Raw genomic sequence first — 14218 nt, forward strand, 5'->3', positions numbered from 1 at the left:
CATGAGTCTTTCTGGTTGACCCCATAGCTCAGAGGTTGTCATGGGGTCAAACTTATGATTTACACTGCTGTTCTCCCTGGTGTCCTCTACACTGGTTGTAACACCAGGCTTTCCATGAGAAATACCTGAGTCATGTTTTCATCCCTCTGTCCTCTGCCCCTTTTAGTTTACTCATGTAAAAAGGGGGGAGGGATTATTAAAGGAGCACACTGATGTTTCACAGATAACCCATCGGTATTTATGACTACATCTCAGCACAATGTGTTTTGAATAACATCAAACTCTCTTGTACTGCTCACTTCACATAGATACAGAAGCACTGGACAAATACCTGACACTAAAGCAGCATTTGAATTGAAGCTGCCACCATATAATATTTTGGTTGCACAACAGTTGTTCAAAGAGCCTGAATTGTAGATGCTTTTAATAGAGCTGACAATGAATAGAGGAAAAAGAAAAGAGATGGCAAACAGTTGGTGAATGGCTGTCGGCAAGGGAGAGAAGTGAGATATAGACAGTGTGAAGAATGTGCACAGGAGCTGCTGAGATGAGAGGATGCAGAAAGATGGAGACCAGTGCCTGAGGACGAGGTGTAGGGGCCAGTGCGAGAGATAAAAAAGTAAAAAGGAGTAAAAAGGCAAGAGACACGTATAGGGGATGATGAGATTGGGGGGAGGAGTTCCCCTCATTAGGAAAAATGTTCATTAGTCAGCCATATAAGCCTACCACTGGAGCTGAGTAGCAGCGACTGGATCCGTTTAGGGTTGAGGACACAGGGGACTGAGCAAGCAGCTGAGAGAGCAGGCAGGCAGCCAGGACAGCACAGGCCTGACATGCCCACTTAGCCTGACACCAGCCAGCAGCAACTCACTGCTGCTTGCTCCAGCCTGTCATTCCAGAGGCTATTGGCAATTTCTAGGAAAGGTTATTGTCAAAGTGTAATTGGTTACAGTTTACAAATCACCAGTTAGCACTGGCCACTGGTTTGTTGAATGTCTGACTGGCATGCCAGGCATGCCGTGGATTTTAAAGACTAGATTCACATGTTTTCAAGTCTGTCTTACATACCCTAAAATATTTGTCCACAATTTGTCACAAAGAGATCCCTTCCTTATGTGACTCCAATTAGGGACAATCCACACTTCTCCTTATATACAGAAATCCATTCTTAAAGGTATCCTCTATAGTCTTTTACCACTAGTAGTGCTATAGAGCAATGTTTTCCCATTTTGTTTGCTTCATGCACATGCACAAGGATTAAAACTCATGCACATGAGCATGCGGGTGACGCAATACACATTCCTCCCGTCAGTTTTACGTTATTCCAGTTGGTGGTGGTAACATAGCAGTGCGCAAAGGCCAGGAAGAAGATGATCGCGAGCTAGCAAAATATGTAATAAAAGTAATAGGCTTTGAAAAACACTGAATGTAAACATAACTCTTTTTGTGCACAGGGGCCCTTTAAGCAAAGTGAAGGTAATATGAGACTTGAGCAACTGGAGAGAGATAAATCAGTGGGTATCTTCCAAAGTTATAGTCTTTTTAGTACATTCTCTATTTATTATACTGTCCCTCTACTGCAACTCAGCAAGAAAACACTTGAACAGAAGAACACACAGAGAATTTCATGTAGTTTTTGAAAATATTCACTTTATACTGGCTTCAATTAAACCTAAGAATACATTTTTGCACATATAACCAATGTAACCAATGAATAACCAAAAACTGTTCCAATATACAAACAGTATAGGCATGTGACTGTTGTTTTATGACTTTAAACAATATGAAGCTATCCTTCAAAATCATATTTGTTGAGAGTTTTTTTTTGCTGAAACATATGTAAGTACAATACTTAAAATTACATTACTTTACATATTTAACCCCCCATAAATATGTAAATGTTGTATTGGTGCTGTATAGTCTCACCAAACAGTGAAAAAGAAACTTGTAATAATCATATTAGTGTTGTCATAGTGCTGTCTGCTTATATTTCATTTGCTTCTCCCCGCCCCTGAACAACACATGTCATTACTAATCAATTCTTACAACCTCCTCAGGCATGCCAAGAAATACAGCCAAGCCCTGTCAGGCTCTGCCCGCATCTGCCTTTTTAAACCCAGCAGAGCCACGTAGCGCAGCTCTGCCCTGCTGTGCCCACTTCCTCAGTGACCCAGACACCTGGTTAGAGCCTTTTTTGCCCTGTGTTGCCATTCATAGCCAAGAACCTCTTGCTGGCTGTGATCCAGGGTGTGTGGTGAGAGGAAGGAGGGAGGACAGGGGCAGATAGGGTTCAAACCAAAATACAAAAATAAATAAATAAAAATAATAAAAAGGGAGAGGAGGGGAATTGAAGAGGGCAAAGGGTATAGATTTCAAGGAGTAGCAAATGACCAGAATAAATAAGAGAGGATGAGAGAGCACAGGAAAAAAGGAAAATCTCTGAATGGAGAAATGACCTTTGGAGGGAATTGGATTTCTGTGGACAGAAGCTGTGATCAGCTGGTTAGTCCTTTGGATGGTTGAGAGGAGGCAGTGCACAGTTCAGTGGTGTACATAGTGTGCTGTGTGTGTCTTTGTGTGTGTGTACATGTGTCTTTACTAAATCGGTGCAGTGCAAAATGAAATTAAACTACAGCTGAGACTGTGTTTCGGTGTGTGTGTGCAGAGTGCAGAAAGGGGGACTGCATGAATCAAACAAAAGCTTAGCAGGTTTCCACTTCATGCATGAATGTTGGTGTGTACAGTGTAGGTATGTGTATGTCTGTGAACACCTATTTGTTTATTTGAATCATGCTAAATGAAAGGTGTAAAAAACTAAAATGAACTTAATTTAGAAGAATTGTTTTAGGTTGTTTTGGTGCAACATTAAGGCTATCCTCTGCTATATTAAGCTTGCATGTTGGATAAAGCTAAAGTTTTGTTGAACTTTATTCTTACAAAATTCTGTCTTATAGTTGAACTGTAAGCAGCCATTTTAGCATAAAGGTAATAGGAAGAAACACCTACAGGATTAAACGTTGAGTCAGTTTTATTCCTGTAATGCTTCAGGATCTATGAAAATTTGGAGAAAGCAGGTTGGTTTAAGTATGGTAGTCTTCATGGAGAAGCTTGCTAACAATGGTGGAAATTTGCTGTTATGTTTTTTCCAGCAAATCTCAATTCCTAAACTTAAATTCTGCGTAAATGTATTATTCATGCATGTATGTCTGCATGTGTGTGTGTGTGTGTGTGTGTGTGTCTGGCCCCACTTGTGGTCTTTCCTTAGGCCTCACCTACAGTATTTGTACAGAGATGTGGAGGCCTTTAGCTGTGTTGGCCTGATTTTGTGCACATGTGGGTGTGAGGTCAGGTGCATTCATGTGTGTGTGTGTGTTTTTGGGATCTTATGTGGAATGTGAGTACCAGCATACCTCCAGCTTTTCCTACAGATACAGAGAGACATAGGGATGGGAGATCAAAATTATGGCTATTCCATTTTTTACATGATAAATAATTCTGAAGTAGTCATCCTGAAGTAGTCAAGTGGGAACTGTCACACTGTTCACAGTGTGCTTACACTGTTTGTGGGTAGCACAGTCAAACTCTTGGCCAGAGATGAATTAATTTTCACTTTGGAAGTTTATTCATTTTTATCATATAAATCAGTGTCACCCGTCCCTCTCCACTAAAAAATATGTTTCTCTTCTTGTTCCTACAGTCAGATGTTTGGGCTTCACTGTGCAGAATGATATATGTGCAGTCTGATACTAGAAGGATGTTATCACATTAATCTGCTGAAAGTGTAAAAGTTTCTCATCAGGGCCTAAGAGCATGATTTGTGACATCACAAATAGTTTGGAAGTCAGTCCTGGTCCAGTACACAACTTATACAATTGTGATGTAGAAACCCAAAGCGAATGGACTTTATAGTGAAGTAGTCCTGTGTCCAGCAGGAAAACCTTAGAAATGAACAAAATGTGCATATTTATAGATTGTGGATTTTTTAATGAAGTAGAAAGAGTACATGCCTTTTTAAGGATTTTAGGGTGGAAACTATACTTTCTTGTGGAAAAAAAGCATTTCAGACACACATTATTGTTCCAAACAGATGGTTTTTATATGTCGTAATACCGGTCTGCAGGAGATCTTTAAGATTTTTGGATTTTCATGAAAGTCGATTCTTCTTCTGTTTATGAGCCGTGTTTCCTAGAGCATAGTCATGTTCTTCCTACACAGTGTTTAGCTTCCCCTCACCCAGTCATGATTAAACAAGGTGAAGTGGTCTCATACTTTAAGTAGCCAAAAACACAGACAGAAACAGAAATTCTGTTGAGTGATTAGAATTTTATTTGATCAATTCTAAACTTGATAAATTCATTCATATTCTAAACTGAATGCTCAGCATGCATCAATGTGACCCAGCAAAAGTTGAAAAAGAGAAACTGGGTAAGACAAAAAAGAATTGTGAATGGAAGATCTTCAGAAACATGCAAAAAGTAAATTGGAAAAGTGTGTATAGCTGGAAGGTAATAGAATGATATTCTTTTAAGTCACAAAACATCTTCCACCTGGATGTACTTAACGTTCAAACAAAAGCATAAACTGCCACAGAAAAACATAAATTGTGATGTTTAATAAATACTGACACACACACACACACACACACACACACACACACACACACACATATAAACTCATACTCTCATTGTAGTCCTGCACATCCAGATATCTATCTCTAGTGTGAGGCATCCAGTCTTCCAGATGGGCCACAGCACCTGAGATAATCAGTGAGTTCTGACAAATGGTAGGGCAGCTTCAGGTAACTGTGGGAACAGAGGGTCACACAGGTGTATGGAGCTGATAGGTGTGCACCAAGTTTAGAAGTGAGATCCAGCTGGCTGAGAAGTGATCTTTTGTCTCAGAGTTTGTAATAGACGTTCTGTGTGTGTGCGTTACCTGTCATCTTGGGCTTTGCTCCTAAATTTCAGGTGGGTGCACACACCTGGGTATGACATGACAAGACACGTGTGTGCCACAGCTGTGATGTACATTTTACACGTTAACACATACATGCAATAAACACGCCGCACACCTTTTGTTGAAGTGGGAATCATGTGCTCCGACACACGTAAACACACCTACAGCATGGTCAGACGCTCAGACACACTGCAGGGACCGACAGCAGTGAAGTTCCCCTGAACCATCTTTACTTGCTGCATGAGAAAAAACCTGTGCACACATTTCTCGTATTGTCTCCACCCCTCGCTCTCCTCTCTCGCTCTCTCTCTGTCTTGTGTTTCTTGGCCAGCAGCGGTAGCAGCAAGCAGGAGAGCTCGCCTAATGATGGTATTAAAAGAGTCAGGAAAATGACAGAGAAAGAGAAAGAAAAAGAATGTGGCAGACAGCTTTTTGCTCCCCAACACCCACAGATTCAGAGCTCCGGCAGAAAAAAAAAAAAAAAAGAGACAGCAAGAGACAGTGTTCCTTTAGTGAGCAGTCTTTGTCTGTTTTTAGCAGCAACTCTGCTCCCAAGCGTTGATCAGACAAGTGGTGTCGAGGGTTAAGGGTATTGCCCACAGTCTATGCAGAAAAAGTTTAAAGCCACAAAGATATATTAAGATTTTACTACCTAGAAAATATGTATTTAATGCCTTTGTACATTTTATTTGTACAATATGGGCACCATCATTTGTTGTCAGATAATCCGGTACAGGTGTAACCCTTTGTATATTCTGAAATGCCATATTTATGTATGACTGTGTGCTTCAGTCTGTTCATGTGTGTTATTAGTGCACAGCAGGAATGCTGGAAGGCGGCTGTGTTATTTTGGTGCTTTCATTGAAAAGACATCACATCAACAGCAAGGAGAAATGCCAAAAGCATTGACAGGTGTTTTATTTATTTCTTTTCTGTGGGCGGATGCTTGGAGATGGCAATCTTTTTGCGAATACTATAAAAATCCTCTTCAGGGTTACAATACTAATTTAATGTAATGATGCTTTGATTGCAATGCCTTTCAATAAAAGTAGAAAGGTTGTAAAGTTACTTAACATTACAAAGCCAGTAAAGACACACAGTGGTCTGCATGCATACATCACACTTCCAAATCTGTGCCAGCAGAGGGCTTAATCATGTGAGAGTGTGCTGACAGAGGGGCAGGCCAATCACAATAATAGCCCCAGAACTACACTAAATGCCAGCGACATGGACACTTGCGCCAGCCATGCCCCTGGAATACGCTCAGTCATTACCTCCGCATTAGGAGTCAATAGAGAAGGCAGCCCTGGGCTGAGCCAACTCATCCATCCATCCATCCAGCCAGCCAGCCCGGCAGTTAAGCTTGGTCAGGCGTGGCAGCTCGCTGGGCCCTACAGTGTGTTATTCCACCCCGGGTCACACGATAAGCAGCTCTCAACTGTAATCAGCTCAAATTGAAATGATGACATCAATTACAGCACGGCGCACAGCTGTTATTGACCCTAGCCCTGGCTGGCTGCGTAGAGTAGGCTGTGTGTAGGGGTGATGGTTGAGGAGCTCACGCAGGAACCGCATGGCTGGAGGGAGGGCCGGGTGTGGAGAGGCCAGACTGCTGAGGCATGGTATGAATGGAGAGACAGCGAGAGAGAGAAACGTGTTCTCGGTATCTGATTGCAGGTTCCACCCTGCAGTGTAGCTCCACTCAAACACACAATTACTCAATCTAGAGCTATTATCAGACAGAGAGAGAAATAGAGGGAGAGAGGGAGAGAGAGGGGGGAGGCAGACAGAGAGCAGGCCCATTTTGAGGAACACTATACAGAGCAAAGGAGTGCTTTTACCAGAGCTGTGATTACTGCCGCTCACTCAGTGCACTTAACCAGCCCCCTTGACTCTCTTTCCTCTCGCTCTATGTCATTCACAGAGTGCTTGCTCAGAGTGCATGGTTTGTTTGAGTGGTCGAAATAACAGGATTCATCTGAGAAAATAGAGCAGTGGAACCCCAATGATTATAGGGAAACACCTCCGTGATGTCATGATTACAGCAGCTTATTTTGATACTAAAATCAGCTCCAACACTCCGGAATGTTATAGCAGTGCCGATGGAATGATGCACTGTGCACATGATGTCATAATGGAATGTGGGTTTCCTGGATTCTATGATGTCACTGTGAATTCCAGACTCCAGATTCCAGAGGGTTTACAGTGCCTCAGTTGCTTATGTCATACCATTTCAACAGCTGAGCCAGTCCATGTTTTATTACCAAACAGATTTTAATTCCAACATGCTGTCTCCTCCCATGATTGTGCACAGTGGAAGGGTAAACCCCTCCGAATACCAAATGAATGCACTAAAGCATTTCGCGGTCAGACCGAAAAATTTGTCGTTCGTGACTTGCACATGTTGGGTAGTAGTGCACAGAAGATATAACAACATTATTCTGCAAAGTCAATGGAAAGTAAAATACATAATAAAATAGAAAATAGACCAGGCCATGGTTGAAATGTTTTTCTTTGCCTGCCAGACAGCCACACGCAGCCCTCGCCTGTCAGTCAGTCAGTCAATCAGTAAGCCAGCCAGTCCCACAGGCCACAGGGCCGTGCAGGAAACTGATCGATGCTAGCCACATCAGCAGTTCTCTAGCTAACAGGCCCCGGCAGCCTCAGTGGAGGATCTTGGAAACAGGACGAGACATCCTCCCCATGTTCCAGCATCTTAACAACCCTTCTGCCTGTCTACCCCTGGCTGACCTGGCCCATGTCTCCTGTGGCCACGCTGTTTTACCTCACAGCCGCTGCACATGTGGCTTTGTAGTCTTAAAGTTTCCCCCACATAATCCTCAAAAAACACAACAAGAGAGAGAGAGAGAGAAGGGAGAGATGAGAGAGGAGAGAGAGAGGGTAGGTGGAGGAAAACGACAGTAACACAAAGGGGGAGGGAGGAAGAGCGTGGTGGAATCTTAATGTACCCGAACAAGAACATCAGCAGCATCATAACTGTCACCACCTGCTCGGTCAGAAAGGATGGAGTACAGGAAAAAGGGGGGAGGCTTCTTGATTATCATGAAGAATTTAGCTTTTTTATTGTCTCTTCCACTTTGGTCACTTGCCTGCTTCCAGAAGCTTGTACACTTCTCTGACTTATCATGGATATTTTATGTTTGCCAGTTGCTTTCGCTGCATGAGTGCATACTTGAACCCCCCTACACTCTAAAAATATGTGTGCATTTTGTCCTAGCCTGATCAAATTAGTGGCATTTGTTCTTCCTCTGGCTTGAATTGTTCAGCTGTCTCGTTTGTATTGTCTGTCTGTCTGTCTGTCTGTCTGTCTGTGGTTATCTATGGTTGAAAATCATTTTGCTTGGCACTTGGTGCAGCAGGCAGTTAAACGGCAAGAATCGCACCTCATAACAGAACCTCACACCCTCCTCATCTTACTAAGGCTGCCTGTTTTTGTTTTCTGCAATAGAGAAATAATCACTTTTCTCTCCCAGAGTATTATGTTTGGGGTTTTTTGCCAGTGCACGAGGATCTCGGGAATTGTTAGTGTACCAGCATATGTAATATATTATATAATAATATATTGTATTCTAATAACTGACTCTGTGGGGGCTGGAGGGAAGCAGCAGAAACAAAGAAACACATCTAGCACTTTGATCACTGTGACTGATCATCTGCCAGTGTGTACAAAGAGAGCTTTGGATACTGCTTGACAATTATATAATCTGTTTGCCAAGATGTAATGGAGACTTTGAGATGACCTTGTCCATGTATAGCTCTGTGTGAGATTGAGTTACTGTATAGCTGGGCTTCCAAGGTGTGCTGGATGTATCCTCTGGAACAGGGACAGGGTCAAGCACCTTATCAATGTTTCAATATCGATATTTATCACAATATAAATGAAGCCACTATTCTGTTGAGTTTAAAATTACCTTAAAGTAGATTATTCAGAACCTGAAAATTATAAAATGAAAAAATCATTTTTTTTTTTCAAATATTCAAAAATCTTCAATCCAACAGCACGTGTGATGTATTAAAGGTCCAATGTGTAGGATTTTGTGGAATCTAGCAGTGAAGTTGCAGAATGCAACTAACACTCTTAACAACACTGCTCGCGATTGTATTTGACGTCCTGGGAATGAGAACGGCTGCCATATGATTTCTTAGAAGCAGCTCAGTTTCTGTGTTCAGACTGGGTTATAAGTATATTGTCAAGAAATTTTACTTCTCAACACTGAATTAAAGTTTCTAAAATTGTATTGCTGTCAGTGTTTGTATGGTTTATATTTCCCAGCCCTTTTTGCAGTTGTTTGATTCAAACCCTCATGTAGCCTCTGCTCTGTTAAAGTTTCCAGCCCTGACCTCTGGCCTCCTCAGAAAGAGGAGAGAAAAACAAGCTGCGATCAATAAAGAAGAATGTTAGTAGTAAGCTGTTTCCTATTGGCGTGCATGTTTGTGCATTAATATATGGCGTATGTGTGTGGTGTCATTTGTGTGGCTGAGTGTGGCACAAAGTGTTAAGCTTGGTTAGAAGGAGCAAAATATATATAATAACATAGCTCTGCTGTCAGACTTAGTTTATTATTGGTTATGTTTATGGCCTTAGCCAGAAATGTTATCCTTATAACTATTATCCTTACATACGCACGCGCGCACGCGCGCACACACACAGACACACACACACACACACACACACACACACAAAGCTCCTCTTAAAGTGCGATGATTGACAACATCACTTGGAACACAAAGGGAAATGATTTTTTTTCTCACAAGCTAATCCTTTGCCACTCTCTTTCACACACACTGATACTCAGACGCAGACACACTGGGGAGAAGGGACTTATTGTCAGGTTGTGCTCTATCTCCACAGTTCATTTCTAATCCTCTTTCTCCCTTTCTGTACCATCTCCCCACTTCAACCCACTCAGCCACCACCACCACCACCCGTAGCTCTGTCTAGTAGCTCTGTCCCGAGGCTAGGATCCACCACACAAGTCCCCATTGTGGCCAAATCAGGGAGACTGACAACATGGTGAGAGTGGAGAGAGACTGCTGTATGTGAGGCAGGCTAGATGAGGAATGAGATACAATTGAAATGAGACACACTGGAGAGGAGAGACTAATGGTGGAATAGAACAGAAGGGGATGTTCTTTTTTTCCTCGCTTTATGCTCTAGTTGTCCTCTCCTCTCCTCTCCTCTCCCAGCAGCAGGGTGTATGCTCGCAGGGCGGGTGTGGCTGCAGCTGACTCTGATGCGATGTGACAAGACCCTCCTCTCTGTCCTTTTTGCTGGTGTGTGACAGCATGAAGTCGCCATCCACCTCCGTCTCTTTTCCCATCCCATCTCCTCATTTCTCTCACCGGTTGGGGAAAAAAAATATATTTCTAGGTCTAGCTATGTGCCCTTCCTCTCTTGAATGGTGTGTGTGTGGAGGCATGTATGAAGGTGTGTGTACCATCATCATCTTTAGCACATTTTTCAATTCAGCTGAGCAATGAATAAAGAATAAAAGCAGTTCAATTATGAATCCCTTAAAGAAAATGTAATCAATAAACAGTCCAAATAAACTTTAGTAATGATTAAACATGAAAGGAAATCTGTTCCATCTGATCTCAGTGGACTTTCATTTAGTATGGCAATTCCAAGTGTTGATTGAAGTACTATATTAGGGGTGAGAGATTACATTCAATCTGTATTTTTTTCTAATATTTAGGCTGTGTTTGCGGCATATGCATTTCTTTTGAGAGCAGCGTGACCTCCCAGTTAGCACTTCTGTAGCTGTGTTGGCCTGTTTCCATAGCCACTCTGTGTTGACTGAGGCTCTATCTGGTCAAGGAATTTCTTAGTTTAGGGTCAGCCACAATGGCCAGGCAGTCTTAAATTGTGTATAGCCTGTTGATGTCCAATTCTCTTTTTTTCCTATTTTTTCCCAATACAGCTAATATTTTTTTTATGTGATTTTGGTGGTTGTGTTATGTTTAGGCTAAAGGAACTGAGGGCTTTCCTGAGGCGGTGAGCCGCAGGGCCAGTTGACAGATGTAATGGGACCATTCACTGTGTTTTTACACTTATACTGAGGGTCCAAGTTGTGGTAGGTGTCAGGGATTACTGGTTTTTATGGCCCAGTTTGGAAGCTTGAATAATAGTGGGTATAGGCTTCAGTCAAGCCAACGTGCATTATTAAAAGCTGCTTTTTAAAAGGACAGTTTTGTAAATTGATGAAATTATTTTACGCAAATGTAAAGTTCAATTTAGTTGTAAAATCTCTAGTTGTGTCATCTCACCTTGTCTGCCACCTATTTATATAGTTGAAATGTCGAATTAGATGTGTATTTTATTCAAATACAGTCAAATACCATGTCTGCATAATTTTTTGAAGGATATTCTGTATTAGTGTAAGTCTTAAGATGGAGGGGATGGGTTGACCCAAATAATAAGTAGTCAGTGTTATTAAGTAAAGATTGCCAGAGAGAACATTTTATAAAGATTGTTTCACAGATTGACAACAATCGCAGGAGACAGGAAATACAGTAATATTAGACACTACCTTGAACCCGTTAGTCAGCTGCTAAATCACAATTCTCTATTTTTGGGAATGGAAATCAAAAGTAAGTGTTTCCTACTATCATAGTATGACTCAACACAATCAGCTCTAAAATTGTCATTGCCTCCAAATGTTTCGTGGGATTCTGTATTACTCACACCGTCGTCCTTGTAGTAGTGTTACTGTAGGGTTGTCACTTCCATGGGTTTCCCGCCAAATTGGTCTAGTTGGAAAGCAAAGTAGTCCAATACTTCCTGCGGACGAAGGTGACCAAATAATTACAGCTGATAACGAGGTAAGGGACTGTTTTTGCTGAGGCAAAATATATTTGCTGATTTTTACAAGGGAACAGAGGGCAGCAAGGATTAGAACAAACAAGAAGGATTTGTTTTTCATGGTATTGATAGTTTTTCAAGTGTCTTCAAGTTATTCTCTTTCTCTTTATTTCTCGATATGATAACAGTTATTGGTTGCTGTGCATGTGTCTTTAAAACTGCAGCTTTAATCACCATTAGAAGTGATAAATCAGCCTCTTAACTACATGTGTGTAGTGTGTTGATAGGCCTAGAGGTGTAGAGCCAGACAGAAGCAGAGAAAGGTGCTCAGATTAAGTTGATAATTTGGACGGAAGCACTCTTTTGTATGATGTGTTTTATTTCTTGCTGTTACTCCTTCCTCTACCACCCATCCATCTTTATCTCTCTTTTGCCCTCTCCACGTCTCTTTCCTCCCTCCCACTACAATGCGTAGAGGTCATAGCCCCAGCTGAGCCACAAGCTGTTGTTGCCTTACACTGACTTACTCTACCTGCTAATATGTCCAGCAAGCCCAGTTTATCACGTTATTCTCAAGCTCTGCATGGCGAAGATCACCAGGACAGCTTCAGGTCTTTAGTAGAAACGTCAAAAAGGTGTGGAATTGAACACTTTATGACATACACTAACAATGACAACAACCACACCTGGACTGGTATTAATCATTTTTGTGTCCTTAGTTGTTTAATGTTGATGAAACCTTCCATGTTAGGCAATCAGCGTTGTGATGGTTTTGCATTCCACCCCCACACATAAAATGGTAATGAATGTTTGTGCTCCAGAATAGAGGTACAGAAGTACATTTTGTATGAAAAAGTACATTTTGTTTAGCTTTTGAACCACTCTGTGTTTGTTCCAGGTCCGACTGATTTAAAGGAAGAGTGTGTGAGGTAACACAAGGCACCAGCTGAAACACCTGCATGGGTCAAAACACAGTGTAGACTCACAAGCGAGTCTCTAAACGCCTCGCTCAGTAGAAACTTAGGACTTTTTCCTAGCTTTCGTTGCTAAAGCTGGGTGGAAACAGTTAGAGAGTTTAAAAAAAAACCTGCATTGCAGAACCAATCTTAAGTCTGTAGGGCAGTGACATGCGGAACTTAACGTTGCATTTGTTTTAAAAAGCTATCTCACCTCTCTAAGGAGGAGAATGGAGGGAGAGCTTTGTTTTCGGTAAGACGTGCATTTGTTAGCAGCCGTAAAGCAAATACTTTACATTTAGAAATCCCCAAATGATTGTTAGGCTCTGAGATCTCTGGTCGTCTATCGCAAGACTAAACACAGTGTGTCTACTAAACACAAACTGCAAATGAACTGGAAAAATGACATTCCAGAGAGGGAGGTGTATATTTAATGTGATGCCCCATTAACAAGCTTGTGTGCTCCAAAATGTACTATTCTACTCAACCTTTTTTTCTCCGAGGGAGCAGTTAATGAAGAGAGAGTTTTGTAGGTGTACCAGAGGATTTTCATTTAATGTAAAAGCTTTCATGAACTGCCTTTGAATGTTATAAAATATCAGGGATTTTAATTTCCATTGAATAGATGTTATTCATTTAATAAAATACGACAGCCAAGATCTTTGTTTGTTGAGTGCGTTTGTTTACTCTCATTTCTTCTCAAACGCTGCTGGACATTGCTGCTGTCTTTCTGAGGCAGCTGTTTCTGAAGCTCATCTCTCAGTGTCTACTGGAGAAGGGGGTGGGTGAGGCAGGGGTTGGAGGGGTAATTTGGTTAGGGGAGGTAACTATGAGATATGGCGGAGAGGAAGGCAGGCTTTTTGACACAGCCACTCGCTGGTGCTGTGCTGTGATGTATAATGGCAATACGAGTGAGCTCGCAGAGAGCAGAATGGCCTGCACGAACCGCACACACACACACACACAACAACACACACACACACACACAGCAAATTGCACACAAATTGAACCTATGGGCTTTTTTTTTCACCATATGAACTACTAAGCACAAGCTCTTGTGTGTTCCCAGGATTAAGGTATCTGCTTGATGTCAGCGAACATATTACATGAAAAAGAATAATGTGGAGGACGCCTCTGTGAGAAATTGTATGGAATCCTTATCCACAAGGAGCTCAAGTAATTTTTGCTCTCTTTCAGAATATGATAGTTTAAGTGGCTTTTGCTGTAGCCCTGGCCAGCAGTGCGCAGCTCAAAGCAGACGTGAAAGGGGGCTGATTTCCTCCCAGACGATGTGATTGTATAAAACTGTGGCTGTTGACTCCGCTTCCAGGCCCGAGTAATTGGGGGCAATAGAGGAGCCTGGTGTTTCCCCTCTAGATGAAATCTCTGGTTTAGCTCAGACAGGGTGTGAATTACTGTGTCTACTGTATTCCTCAGCTCAGGAAGAGAATGATGCACATGTGTGTCAGTGTCTGTGTCTGTG

At 41.9% G+C, this 14218-nt stretch overlaps 1 protein-coding gene across 1 annotated transcript in view; it reads left to right on the plus strand.

Moving 5' to 3' along the window:
• The window catches only part of LOC118333637 (A disintegrin and metalloproteinase with thrombospondin motifs 2-like), a 109908-nt gene that overhangs the window by 2466 nt on the left and 93224 nt on the right, over positions 1 to 14218 (plus strand). The window lies entirely within an intron of this gene.

Source organism: Morone saxatilis, unplaced genomic scaffold (genome assembly GCF_004916995.1).
Source record: "Morone saxatilis isolate NCDOM2014 unplaced genomic scaffold, NCSU_SB_2.0 Contig22, whole genome shotgun sequence".
In the NCBI taxonomy this organism is placed as follows: Eukaryota; Metazoa; Chordata; class Actinopteri; family Moronidae; genus Morone; species Morone saxatilis.